The sequence below is a fragment of the Peromyscus maniculatus genome, chromosome 11 (genome assembly GCF_049852395.1).
Source record: "Peromyscus maniculatus bairdii isolate BWxNUB_F1_BW_parent chromosome 11, HU_Pman_BW_mat_3.1, whole genome shotgun sequence".
NCBI classification, from domain to species: Eukaryota; Metazoa; Chordata; class Mammalia; order Rodentia; family Cricetidae; genus Peromyscus; species Peromyscus maniculatus.
The window spans coordinates 77,780,837-77,793,152 of NC_134862.1; positions in this window are offsets into that span (position 1 = coordinate 77,780,837).

Here is a 12,316-nt window from a genome sequence, read left to right on the forward strand (position 1 = left end):
ATTTTTTTATATACGAGTGTTTTGCCTGCGTGCATGCATATGTACCACAGATATGCCTGATGCCCTTGGTACCTGAAGGGAGGCATCAGTGCTCTTGAAACTCAAGTTACACATGGTTGTGAACTGCCACCTGGACACTGGGAATTGAACCCCAGTCCTCTGCAATAGCAATAAGTTCTCTTAGCTAACTACTGAACATTCTCTCCAGCCACATTATCTTGTCATTTTAAGACAAACAAAGACCTATCGTCTGGAAGCAGGCAGAAAAAAATGACTCACTTTAAGATGCTTCACAGCATCTTCCAGGTAAAGCGTTTGTCCATGCACTCCTAGCAACAGTGAATAAAATGAGGAAGTCCTTCCACCAGGCAGCCTTTATTCTAGAAAACTTCTCTTTCATGGGAAAACTCTGAACTCCTTTCTAAATATTAAAGGTTGAAATGCACTATATATGACTCTGTAAATGTATATATTACTTGGATCATATGTGCACAGAAAATCAGGTTGTATGAATCATTAGACTCATTATTATGGTGAAGTTTTGATGTGAAGACCCTGGGCAATAAAAGAAAGACTATACTACAATACACAATTTTCCCTAGGTAGCTAAGTCTATTCACTTTCTGCTAATCTTCATTTAAACTTGGGACCCACCATAGAGTTTTGAGACATGTTCTCGCTACATAGCTCAGACTGGCCTCAAATTTGTGGCTATCCTAACTCAGCTACCCTAGTGCCAAGACTGCAGGCATGTGCCACTTTGGCCAGTCTGTTCTCCTGTCCTTGAAGCAAGATGTGGGAAGGACAAATGGAGTCTTTAATAACAACAGGCTCCTAAGTTCTGTCTCAGGAAAGGAAAGAGGAGGACTGTTGCAGAATATTATTTTAAGATGTGTTACATTTGTTTATGCTGTGGGATGTTTGTTTAATGATGCCAAGATGTGTTGCATTCTTTTTTTTATTTATTTTATTTTATTTTTACATTTTTAGAGCTTTATTGGGAGAGAGAGAGAGTGTGTGTGTGTGTGTGTGTGTGTGTGTGTGTGGAGAGAGAGAGAGAGAGAGAGAGAGAGAGAGAGAGAGAGAGAGAGAGAGAGAGAGAGAGAGAGAACAGACAGAAGGAAGGAGCGGAAAGGAAAGAGAGGGGGTGTGTTACATTCTTTTATGTTGCACTTGTTTAACTCTGTGAAGCTGTTTTACTTTCTGTGTCTAAAACATCTGATGGTCTAATAAAGAGCTGAACAACCAATAGTGAGGCAGGAGAAAGGATAAGTGGATCTGGCAGGCAGAGAGAATAAATAGGAGGAGAAATCTGAGAAGAAAAAGGAAGAAGAACATGAGGGATCAAGGAGGAGGGCGTCAGGGGCCAGCCACTCAGCTGCACAGCCAGCCATGGAGTAAGAGTGAAAGTAAGATATTCAGAAGTAAGAAAAGGAAAAAATCCAGAGGCAAAAGGTAAACAAGATAATTTAAGCTCAGAAAAGCTGGTTAGAAACAACCCAAGCTAAGGCTGGGCATTTGTAAATAATAATGAGTGTCTCTGTGTGTTTACTTGGGAGCTGGGTGGTGGGCCCCCAAAGAACCCATAGAATAAAAACAAACAGAGGACCAAATACCAGCCAGGACCAGGCTTACTTCTGTCCATGGCAGCAAGGTCAGCTGGAGTCCAAAACTGGCTTCCAGACTCTAGGACTTTTGGGAGGAGTTGACTTGGCCTTGGATGTAAATGGAGTAATATTAGTTCACCCTTTTCACTCACTTTCATGACAAATGTACAGAAGAAATCACACTAGCATGAGGAGCCCTTCTAGCTTTCATCAATGGAAATCAGACATTTGTACCACATTTCTGTGTAGGAACAACCTTCAGGCTCACAGCTATTTTGAGATTATGGTGGTTATTATACCTGCCACTGTGTCTCAATATGTTAATGAGACCCATATGGGTCTACTCCACAATTTTCCATAATTTGATGGCTATTTCAATATAGTTACCTTTACATGTGCTTTACATTTCAACTTACTACCCTGCAAAGGAGCACATGACATGGAAAGGTATGGTCTGTGGACTGAGAGATGACAAGGAACACCTGGAATAAAAATGTTCTAAGCACTGGCCAGATACTTATTACTTATTATTATTACTTAGCTACTTATTTTTTTTAAATCAAGCTAAGGTCAGGCTCCATGCCCAGCAGTAGATGGCCAATACAAAACCGATTCAATGGCATCTTTGGAGTTTTGTTTGTCAGGGCATTTAAAAAATTTATTATTGTTATTATCATCACCTTAAAGGTCCTTTGTATATATATTATGGCTTCTGATTTTGTGGCTTTATGTGACCCCTGTGTAAGGGAATGTGTGTGTGTCTCTTTCTGTATGTCCTTCATGTGCTTTTCCTTTGAATTTTTTCCTCCTGTTTGTTTTGCTCTATTCCATTTTCTTTTGTTATATCTTATTTTATTTTATTATTATTTGCAGACACTGACGTACTGCAGAGCAGAATCCAAACTGAGGGCCAGCTGCCATGTTGACCCCCTGGCCAGAACCCAGAGCTCCTGGATACACCCTGAGAGCAGGATTCTCTCTTCTGTACCGGCTATCAGCAACTGCTATCTTCCAACGTTTCATGGTAATGACTGATACTTTTTTTTGACCCTACACAGAATGGAAGTGAAAAGTATTTATATGTTTCTTGGCGATTGTGGTAGGGTCCAACAGTATCAGTCATTACCATGAAACGTTGGAAGATAGCAGTTGCTGATAGCCGGTACAGAAGAGAGAATCCTGCTCTCAGGGTGTATCCAGGAGCTCCGGGTTCTGGCCAGGGGGTCAACATGGCAGCTGGCCCTCAGTTTGGATTCTGCTCTGCAGTACGTCAGTGTCTGCAAAAAATGTGTAGCCCAGGCTGGCCTCGAACTCGTGATCCTCCTGCCTCCGCCTCCTTCAATTATTCTTTAGATGCCTGTTTGTTTTCCAATGAGAGACAGAAAAGGTGTGGATTCAGAATGGAGCAGAGGTGGGGGTGATCTTGCAGTAACTGGGGCAAGGGAAACTATAATCAGAATATATTGTTCAAAAGAAATCCGGTTTTACCAGACATGGTGGTGCATGGCTTTGCTCCCAGCACTTTGGAAGAGAAGACAGGCAGATCACTGAGTTTGAGGCCATCTTATTCTACAGAGTGAATGACAGGACAGCCAGGGCTACACAGAGAAACCTTATCTTAGAAAGCAAAGAAACAAAAAAGAAAATCAGTTCCCCAAACAAACAAACAAACAAACAAAACCCTCTTTTCAATAAAAGAAAAAAATAATAAAAAAATCAAGCTAAGCTAGGGGTGAGTGGTGATAGACACATAAGAGAGAGGGATTTTTTTCCCCTCTGACAGAGTTGTGGCAGAGAAGTTGGTTTCCCTTAGGGCTGGGCTCACAGGCTTATAGAGTGAGAGCAGCCCAGTTTATTGATGCCCCATTTAAAACTGATCTGGTGAGATGGTTCCCGTGACAAACTGTCATGGGAAGAAGGATGCAGGCTTTTTCTTGTCATTTGGTTCCTTCTCTACACACACAAAATTTAGAAAGAACTAGTGGGACAATACTGAAGCGAGGAGTCTCCTAAACACTGCAGGCAAAGGAAAAGCTTGCTTGAGCGTTATTTGCGAAGGAGTCATACCTCGTCGCTAAGTTGCCAGGTGCGGTTATAAGGTGGGCACGGATTCAAAGGCAGTGCATTAAGAAAAGGCTATAGGACCCCCCCAAACAATTTTACAGTAATATTTCAAAGGTGGGAGGAAGAAAGCAGAAAAGAGGGGCGTATAACCCAAATCATCTCTGAGCCAAATTAATGTGTCAGGTGTGGTTGATCCATTCTGAAACTCACAGCATATCAGACAGAATGACGGAGCCATATTGGCATGCTTAATAAGGTTTCCTGGATTGAAAAATGAAGGAAGTAGAACAGATGGATTCTAAGGTCACTTTTAGCCCTAACCTTTCTATGTTTAGGGTTTGTAAATTCTCTAAGTGGCAGATACTAGGCTCGATGACTCCCATCCTCCACCTGCTCCCTGAGCCCCTGCCTAAACCCCAGGGTTGGCATCACATTTCCTATCAGTGCTGAGAGAGAGAAGTGGAGCCACTGACTATACGATCCTATGTGTTGACCTACTGTGTTCCTGAACGGCTTTTACCGCGGCTGCATGCAATTATCCCTCACATCACTAAGGCAAATATATGTTCATCTGAAAACGGAGAGCAGGGTGGGTCAGATGGCTCCATCTGCAAAATGCTTGCCACACAAGCAGGAGGTCGTGAGGCCGAGCCTCAGAAGCCACATAAAAGAACTCAGGTGTGGTAGCTCATGCTTGTAGTAGAAACAGGCAGATTCCTGGGGTTCACTGACCAGGGAGCCTAATGTAACAGTCAGACTCCGAGCCAAGGTGAAACCCTGTCTCAAACAAAACCAAACCAAATAAACAACAACAGCAAAAACAAAACAGAGTATATGGCTTTCCAGAAACAACACCTGAGGTTGACCTCTGGAGTCCATATGCACACACACACACTTGTATCCACACAAAATGCATCATACACCAGAGAGAGAGAGAGAGAGAGAGAGAGAGAGAGAGAGAGAGAGAGAGAGAGAGAGAGAGAGAGAGAGAGACAGAGACAGAGACACACACAGAAAGAGAGAGAGAGACAGAGACAGACAGAGATAGAGAGAGACACACACAGAAAGAGAGAGAGAGAGAGAGAGAGAGAGAGAGAGAGAGAGAGAGAGAGAGAGAGAGAGAGAGAGAGAGAGGATGAAGACATATATTCACAAGACACAGCTCTTGGAAGGAAAGATTACAGCCTTGGCTGCAGAACTCTTTCTCTCTGTCTCTCTCATTGGAGGCGTTGTGAAAAGTGGTCACTACCGAGATGAGTAGGAAGGAGCTGGCATGTTGTGTTCTTGCAGGCAGACACCAGCTTCCAGCTGTCTCTGCTGAACCATTTCCATAACCATGTAGCTCTGTGTGGCCTGCCTCTGGCATAGGGTGAATTCTTGATGACCATTCTGCACACAGGAAAGTACCTGTTGTCTGGGGGGAGAAAATAATCTTGCCCAATAGATTATGGAGGCCCTGAGAATGAGACGCCTTACACTAAGAATAATCAGTTTCCCTGAAAAACTGCTAGCATAAAGTAGATCTCTATTTATATGACAGCATGAATAAAATAGACTATTTTGCATTTATATAGCGCTTTTCCTCACATAAGAGCCCAGGGGCTTCACTAATACAGTCTTGCAATGAAGCGCAGTCACCTTTGGGAGCCCAGCAGGCAGATAACCACAGCAGATGAGGGGGAAGCCAGCATGGGGGGATGAGGACACCAGATTTCCATTTGGCACCACACTGCATTGTGTGCTGTGCTGACAATGTATGCTTAGCACCTCCAAGTAGACACACCCTCGTCAATTTTTTAACTCATCAATAAGAAGCAGAGAAGTAGGGACAAGTGATCTGTTTTGTAGACCGTGGATTAAAGCACTTATGTATCAAATTCCATTTTCAGTCAAAGTAACATGGTACAATGCCATATCTGAATCCATAGCTCCTACTGGGTATTAGTTCTATGCTTTGGGTAAATTTTCTCTCTCTCTCTCTAGACATGTTTGTGTGTTTAGGTGATTGAGATTATATGACATGTTTCACATAAATGCATTGTTTATTTGGTGTTCTGTATTTCTGCATATTAGAAAAATATTATGATTAAGAAATCATATGATTTAGTGGCATGTGACATATTTCATTTTCTAAATCACAACCCGATGCCATCCAACCATTCCATTTATAATGTTTTTTTCTCTCCTCCTTAAATAAAATAATATTGTGATATCTTTGTGCCTAACCTTTGTGGGTGTTCACTTCAGGTTATTTTCCTGAAATTGCAACAATGCACAAAGTGGAATGAGCATTTTAAATGCTGTTAATACCCTTTATCAAACAGATAAATTAATTTCCTGAAACTTGCATACATTTATATCTGCCTGTCCTACGTTCTTGGTGCTGTATATTGTAATTTAGAGATTATTCTTAAATTTTATTTTAAAAGTATAAATCCACTTAAAAACAGCCTGCTAGTCATTTGTTTTCTCTTTAGTAATTTGTTCATTTTGCGGATAGCGTGCTGGTGTGTCTTTATTCAGCACAGCCATTTCACATACTATAGGAATGCAGGTGGTTGATCTTTTATTATAATATAAATGAGTATTTTCAATCATTGTCTCTTAAATCATTCAAACTCAGCTTTTCCAGCTTCAGTCCACAAACCAGGTGACCAGGGACTACTACTTTGTCTTTCTATTTCAGTTCCTAACTACTAGGTAGGATAATCAGACATAGATTTTCTATAAAGCAAATTTAACAGCCTACAGCTTGCATTCCCATGAATAAACATTTTAAAAACGCATTTATTTGTTATTATTAAGCAATTTTTTATTCATTTTACATACCAATCACTGTAGCATGAACCTTAAAAGGTCTTATTAATAAAATCAAACCTGAGGCCAGTTATTGGGGTGGACACTGGAAGATCAGAGAGACAGAACAAGCCACAGCTAACCTCACCTGACCAACTTCTCAGCTTGTCTTGTTTCCTCAGACTGGAAGCTTCTGTGTCCTCATCCCAATGGCTCTCAGCTGAACTGCTGCTCGAAAGCCTGAAGCTTAACCAGCCAAAAGCTTAAGCAGCCAAATGCTTCTAGTTTCTGGTCCTCACACCTTATATACATTTCTGCTTTCTACCACCACTCCCTGGGATTAAAGACTCGTTTTCTGGGATTAAAGGCGTGAGTCACCATGCCTGGTCACAGAGATCCAGAGGGATTTCTACCTCTGGAATGCTAGGATTAAAGGTGTGAGTGCCGCCATTTTTAGCCTTTGTATCCAGTGGCTGTTCTGTCTCTGACCCCAGATAAGTTTATTAGGGTGCACAATATTTTGGGGAGGAACACAATATCACCACATTTCCCCTCTTTTTGGCTTGAAATCTTCAAAAAAAAAAAAATCACAGCTCTCCCTCTTCCCTCCTCCCACCCCTCCAGCCTCCACCCTCTAAAACACATTTATTCAATGTGCACGTGTGCATGCCTGATGTTCTATATGTGCACCACATGTATACAGGTGCCTGCAGAGGCCAGAAGGGTCTGACAGACACCCTGGAACGAGCGTGACAGGTAGTTGTGAGCCGCCTGACATGGGTGCTGGAAACCAAACATGACTACAGGTGACGGGCGCATGAAGAAAGGACAGACACACATATGCTTCTGCTTAAAATTGACGAGAGGTGAAATTTTTGCGAACTGCTTTGTGACTTTACAAAGTAATTTTCTATGACTGTTGAATCCCATGACCACCCGATGGCTGACTGGAATTAGAGGGAATGTGGATCTGCCCTATGGTGCCACAGTGAGGCTGTTGATGCTGCTGTGGATGATAGATGCTCCACACTTACCCGAGTTGACATAATGGACCATACATATTTATTAAAGTGGGCAGATATCAACAGTGAATATGCAAAGATTGATATCAGTGGATCGTGTTAACCTGGAATGGCATAACAATTGACTTTCCATCATAATTATTTCTGTATTTCTTGGTATTTAATAGCTCAATCAATAACCTCAATGACCATGTCCATTAGGTGCACAGGTAATATCATATTAGTTAGTTAGTGAAACGCATATTAAAATTCAGTATAACCGAGGCAACCAGGTTTTCTGGTCTAGGAAAGTAAATCCGAGGAATTATCTTAAGTAGCCCTGTGTATAATTACAAAATATGTAGCATCCAACAAGTAAGATCAAACAATTTTAATAATAAATAAAGTTAACTAATAAGTTATCAGAAAGATATTTGAACAGAGTCCCATGGACAGTAATTACTAGTGTCTATGTGTCAGGTTGAGTGTTTGATGTGGATTTTCTTAATCATAATTTACAGCAACCCTAGTGAAAGGTGTTATTACTCACATTTTCAAATGAGAACTCTGAAACTGGAAAGAAAGGTGAAACTGTACAAACATCCGCAAAGAATTAGGCTCAGATGATTTTGTCCACATTTGGCCATACTTCTAGTGAATGAACCATCTGAAAATTATTAGGAAGTTTGATGATGTGTTAGCAAAAGACATATGCACATATTGGTTGGTATTGTCATTAATGAAATGTGTCTGTGTACCCATCACTAAATAGCCAAGTGCCTCCTCAATTGCTTGTTTTATATACTGTCCCTTTGACGTTTCTGTGTTTCCTTTGTCAGAATTTTGAGTTTCCTGAGGTAAAAAATTGAGTCAAGGGGCTGGAGGCATGACTCAGCAGTTAAAAGCATGTCCAGCTGCTGTGGGATGTTTTGTAAATTAAATGTGTTGCTCTGATTGGTTAATTAAAAAAAAAACACTGATTGGCCAGTAGATAGGCAGGAAGTATAGGCAGGACAAGGAGAGAGGAAAATTCTGGGAAATGGAAGGCTGAGACAGAGAGACACTGCTAGCCACCTCCATGAGAAGATGTTAAGATACCGGTAAGCCACAAGCCACATGGCAACTTATAGATTAATAGAAATGGGTTAATTTAAGATATAAGAACAGTTAGCAAGAAGCCTGCCACGGTCATACAGTTTATAAGTAATATAAGTCTCTGTGTGTTTACTTGGTTGGGTCAGAGTGGCTACAGGACTGGTGGGTGAGAGAGATTTGTCCTGACTGTGGGTCAGGCAGGACCAAAAAAAACTCTAACTACATTCAGCTCTTGCAGAGGATCTGAGTTCTGTTCCTAGCATGCACAACAGTTGCCTCATTAATACTTACAACTTCAGCTCCAGGGGACCCAATGCCTCAAGCCTGCATGGGAAAACTGCATCCACTTGCACAGATACACACATACCTGAAGATAATTAAAAATAAAAATAATATAAAACTGAATTAATAAGCTGAATTATTTCACATGATGATACAACTAATACTTTATCAAGCAATCTATGCGTCTATGTATGTATCTATGTATTATCTATTTATCTATCTACCTATCTAATCATCTGACTATCTGTCTATCTATATCTAATCTATCATCTATCCATTGTCTGTCTATTGACTATAAGTCAGTCTATCTAACTACCTATTTACCTACTATCTATACCTATCTGTTCATCTCTTAAGAAGTTGGGAATTGAAACCAGGACCTCATATATACTGGGCAAGCTTTATTACCAACCCTCTGCTTAGCCACACCTTATTTTACAAACCAATTTTCTAATGTGTAATGGTCACTATGGAGTGAGTCAAAAGGGATAGGGAAAGAAAGCAGTCATAGAGAATTAAGTGCTTCTCAGAGGCTTGTTATTAATGGTGAGGCTACTGCTCATGTTTTATTGAGAAAAGTTGATGTGTTTAAGCAGCAGATAAAGAATTAAAAATTGTTTTTTAAAGGCTGAAAACAAAGAATCTAGTGTGACAGAATTAAAGAGAAAAGAGGTAGGAAGCAACAGATATGCAGGAAAAGATAAGTGATAAGAAGAGTACAATATGTAATAAGATTATGAAGTAGTTTAGAGTCAAATGCAGGCTACAGTATAAGCAACTAGGTTATCAATACCAGTGTGGGCAGATAAAATACACCATAGACAATGTGTTGGACAAGCATCTGTCATAAAATGTGGCATTATACCTGTCTCATGGACACACCAGTTCCCAAGGTCTTGATGTCCAGGTCTGTCTCCTGAAGATCAGGACCATGTCAAAGCCAGTGGCTCAGACTATGGCACATTATGGAATCATACTATCACCCCTACCATAGGTTTAATACACCATGGGCCTAGACTTACCTTTACTACTCAGACTTCAAGGTCATCCTGTTATGAGTCTGGCACAAGCAGACTCAGGTTCAAGTACAACTCCAATGCCGAGTCAGCTCCTGTGAACTCACATTTCACTCTGATCCTCATGGACATGGTTCACAGGCTTTATAGGTCCAGACACCAAGCTAGGTACTCTGAGGATATTCACCAAGATTATTCATGTATCACATGAAATAGCCCACTCAGAATCTTGGAAGGACTATTGCTGAGTCCAGCTTGGACTCAGTACTGGAAACTTGACTAAATACTGTGAGGAATGAAGAAAGGACAGATACACAGATACACATATGTAAAAACTGAGATTACATGGGCCACGCACACTCTAATAGAGAGGCTCCTACTACTGCCCAGAGTTCAGAACCTCAGTGTGTTTGCTCTGTATATCACATGGGAAAAGAGTTAGGTAGTTTCAGTAGGAGTCTCTGTAAGATGAACAGTTTCTGTAATCATTTGGTAAAAGGAAGCTACTATGGTTAATGTTTTCACATAATGCTGACATTTGCACTCAGACCAGAGGAAGACTTTGGTATCCCTCTGGGTCTTACCCATATGAGGAAGGCTTTGCCATTCCCATAGATCTGAGACATTCAGTCTTCGACATAGATTTTCCCAGGTCAAACATTACATACTCACTTGGGACTTCATCTACTCTACACATTCACTAGGGTTTCCTTGGCTCCCTACAGACTACTCCTATGGAAGCTCATTTAAAAAGACTAGTTGATGTCCACTTCTCAAAACTCACAGATACCAAAGGAGAGCTATGAGGATTATAAATAATCAGGGAAATATGGCCATAAAAAGACAAAATAAAACAAAAGCAATCTCCAGTAAATGGAGATATTAAAAAAAAAAATCTGGTCAAAACCAGAACAATCCTATTGAAGAATTCAATGACATTGAAGAGAAAACAAGTAAACAACAAGAAAACAATATTTAAAAAAAACAATTAAAAGCTCAACAAGTTAATAAAATTAGAGGTCCAAAAGTAGAAACCATGAGAGAAATCTAATCGGAAATCATTGAACGGAAGAACACACCAGTAAGTTGCAAAGTTCCATGGAGAATGCAATGGATCAAATATAAAGGGTGCCTCATGAGCTAATACTTTGAGTACTTAGTGGAATGTTGTAGGAACTTTAGGACATAAGGATGAATGAAGGAAGTATGTCACTGGAGATGAGTCTCCAGGGGAACATTATCCATAGCCACTGCCTGTCTTGACATGCTCTAATTGTCACCATATTCTACCTAACTCATGGTGTACTCAAAATTAAGTGGTTAATGCTTAAAAACAGACTATGATGACAACAAGAAATGTTATATTAACCCAGTGGTAACAGAACACATACAACAAACAAGCCACCAACTGACCAAGCAAACAAACATAAGTCAGCAACCAAAACATACCACTTAAAAACAAAACCACAACAATAACAGTAGTAGTGAAAAAGAAAAATAAAGTATAAAAGAATCGACAAAACAAAGAAATGGTTATAGTTATAATAAATCCTAAACTTTGAATAATACTTAAATTGAAAAATTGATTAGTTTCTCCAGTAAACTGAAATAAAACTGCTGAATGGGTTTTTCAAAGAAAGATTCAACCATTATCTAACTGTGAGAGCGTCTTGTAGATTTAAGGATATTTAAAAACTGCAGGTATAATTACCAAAATAGGGTTATAGATTTAAGAACAAATAATGATTTTAAACAGAAGGATATATTCTAAACAAAGAGTAACCAAGAATAGAAGACTTAACTATACTTACACAAAATAGAATTAAGTTAAAGCAGACAAAGACTGTGGTTTATCAAGAATGTGCAATGACTGTGAAGATATAGGCACCCAACTCCCTACTGATTCAGCCCCACGCTCTCTATAGATAGTCAGGGAGAGGGTGATGGTAAAAACCACAAGTGGCTCACACATGTCACAGGGAAATACATTCTTGGGTAAAAAAGAAGGTTAGAGTTAAAGCAGCCAGATCAGAGAGACCACAGATGTGTATATATTCTTGTTCTAATGCACTAACTTTGTGAAGTAAAGACAGTTTCTACAAAAGCCTCCACTTTTTTTCAGAAAAGAAGCTCCAGACTATCCTGTTTAAGGAGTTAATGAAGACCACTGTGGGAATGAAGAGAGATTCCTGGACCTAACAGCACTTGAAAAACCTGCAAGGTTGGAGGCACTAATGGCTGGAGGTGTCCAGACGAGCAACTAGTAAGTTTGGAGTTAGAGATGGACAGTGTAGAGAGGGGCTTCAACCATCTGCAACTGGGTACTCTAGAGCATGTGCACAGAGCATGGTCGTCCCCCTGCTTGGGTGAGTGGAAAATTCATAGGGCTCTTGGGTACAGAGCATGTGCACAGAGCATGGTCATCCCCCTGGTTGGGCATATGGAAAATACACAG